Source organism: Panthera onca, chromosome D1 (genome assembly GCF_046562875.1).
Source record: "Panthera onca isolate mPanOnc1 chromosome D1, mPanOnc1 haplotype 2, whole genome shotgun sequence".
Lineage (NCBI taxonomy): Eukaryota > Metazoa > Chordata > Mammalia > Carnivora > Felidae > Panthera > Panthera onca.
This window is the reverse complement of record NC_138348.1, coordinates 19,286,387-19,288,919: the sequence shown is the minus strand read 5'-3', so window position 1 is coordinate 19,288,919 and position 2,533 is coordinate 19,286,387. Positions and strand designations below refer to the sequence as shown.

General features: G+C 44.0%; 1 long non-coding RNA gene across 1 annotated transcript; it reads left to right on the top strand.

The window, feature by feature from the left end:
- Nucleotides 1-1,079: 1,079 nt before the first annotated feature.
- Nucleotides 1,080-2,207, top strand: LOC132661660 (uncharacterized). The gene is made up of 2 exons (XR_009602343.3): nucleotides 1,080-1,332; nucleotides 1,537-2,207. It is a non-coding gene; the product is annotated as an uncharacterized LOC132661660 (long non-coding RNA).
- Nucleotides 2,208-2,533: the final 326 nt, after the last annotated feature.

Genomic DNA, 2,533 nt, shown 5'->3' with positions numbered 1-2,533 from the left:
GTGACCCTCATTGTTTTAGGATTCTCGTGAGTGAGAACTCAAGAGAAGAAACAACCAAGGGATGATGTGAAATTGGATGTGGAACTTGTTCTCACCACCCAACATGTGTAGGTTATACCTGGCTCTGGGATTGCTCCATAAACCTCCTGGGTTCTAGAGCATTTCAACCTTGCTTTGTAAAAAATTCAGCCCACGAGACAACTGATTACATGACAATGCTTGCCCAATCTGTGCTCTCACTGTGATGCTCAGACTGAAGAACGCAGAGTAACTACCACAGTGACTAAGAAGAATTTCCATTACAGAGGTGAGGCCTTTTTTAATTTGTGGAACATGTTCACACCTACGTTTTTAAAAATAAAATCTTGTGAGGTGGGTAGGGCACATAGCAATACACTCATTTTATAAGTTGGGAATTTAAGATATTGAGTGATGTGTTCAGATTTTGGTTAGGAGCAAATAGCAAAGACCAGAATCTTCACTCACAGCTTAAATTCTGACTTTCTGGTTGGCATCGGTTGAAACTGAGGTCTAGATTGGGCTTTTTAACTGTAGCAAATAAAGACTGTGAAACCACCTCCTTGATCCTTAGATATAGACTCTGGCCTGAGTCATTCCTTTCCCTTTTTCAGGTTGGTTCATAATCGAGTACTCTTGATATTGAGTCATTTGGGAATTAGGAATTACACAGCCACTTATCTTTTCAAGGTTGATCTCTAACCAACCCACATTTCAAAGGTTATCTAGGTCCCTGAGAGAATCTGAAATATTATTTCAACTCTCCTATACCATGCAAAGATGTAAACTTTTTCACTTAATGCAGAAGAATTTCAAAGCATTTCCAAATGGGTTCTTTGTGGGGATTTGAGACATGGGTACATCACAGGATTCCCATTCCTCTTTGAGTTGGGTGCTAATCTCCAATTTCTCTGTTGTGTCTCTAAATCTCCATAATGGGACATCAGCCACACCAGGTGTCACCTAGTTCCTCCACCCCTCCTCAAGATTTCCTGTGAGCTGCCCCTTCTCCTATAGGCAGAGTGATGTCATAATGGGATCAGAATGGTATCTGCTGATAATAACGCAACAGATACAAGGCTTTCTGCAGCACCTTCTGAGCAATTGGGCTGTCACTGTCCTAAACGGAGTAGTTGGGTTAAAAGTATTTGTCCATGACATAACTTCCTGGCGCTCAGCTACCAGTGGAAGCAGGTCTCTCTGGTTCGACCTGTTAATACCACAAACTCTACTTTGCCAGAAATGTGACTTCTTGATGAATAAGTTGGTCCAGACCTGCCAATTTGAAGTGAACTCATATTTGGCAGTCTGCTGGTAAGGCTGAGGATCCCTTTATCTAACTGTAGCCTTGAACATCTGCCCTACCACCAACATTGTGTCCCTACCACCCTCAAGGAAGGCAAAATGATATCACTGAGGGAGGGACGGGAGAGTCTGGAACTGGATGCTCACAGAGAACTGTGAGTGATGGAATATAGGTTGCTGACACCATATCCCTTTCATTCTTGCTTGTTGTAGGAGCGCCAACGATCAAGAGGAGACCAGATGAGTTTTCAGAGCAGTCCTCAAACACCCAGGACACACCTCATCCTTTGCCTCATGCTTTCTGCAATGTTGCTGCTCACATTCATCTTCCTGTTAACGCTTGCCATAATTACCCCTTCCTGATCACCATTCTTCCTCCATTCACTACCCACTCAGCTCTTTCTCCAAGGTGCCCGTCTTATGGGCAGTGGCTTTGTTCTCTGTTTGGCAAGTTCCCCTCTGAGTTATGTCCAGATGGCTAACATTGGTTTCCCTCTTTCCTCATGCCCAACAGCCCCTGCCTCATGCCCAACAGCCCCTGCCTCATGCCCAACAGCCCAGCATTCAGTCCCTAGGTGAGGAAAACCACAGCACATCCTACCTCTTCCAAAATGAAGTTGCAAGACTCTGCCAGAGCAGTCACACTCAATGAAGATACTCGAGGTATCTGAGTGTGATGTAATTAAAACTAGATGGAAAGACCAGAAATCCCTTAGTCCCAGTCAGATATAGTGAAAGCGCTTACTCATGACTGCTTGGACTGATTAAGAATGTGGAGGTAGGAAGAAGAGAAAGAGAAGGATGCTCAGAATTGGACTGCCCCTGAATACAGGATGGAATCATCCAGACTTTTTTTCCTCCAATTAAATTTGCATTTCATTCTACCACATTGTGATGGCTTCACTCTAGACATTTTCATTTGAAACCCAAGGCTTTTCTTCATGGGTTCTGAACCACAGGTTCCTGGATGGTGAGGTAAGTGACATTTACCAGCACTGTCTAGGGTGATTTGTAGTGATCTCAGAAGCCCAGTATTCGTGAGCCAGAGTCACCCTGTTAGGCTCTAAGGTTCATCTTCTATCAGTTCCTACTGACCCAAATGCCCTTCAGGGATCCCAGTCCAGCCATAGATGTTAGTCCAGGCTCACAATGTTAATCTCCGCCTCTACAAAATAAAACAGATCCCAGGTTTGACCATATCAGAATTTGT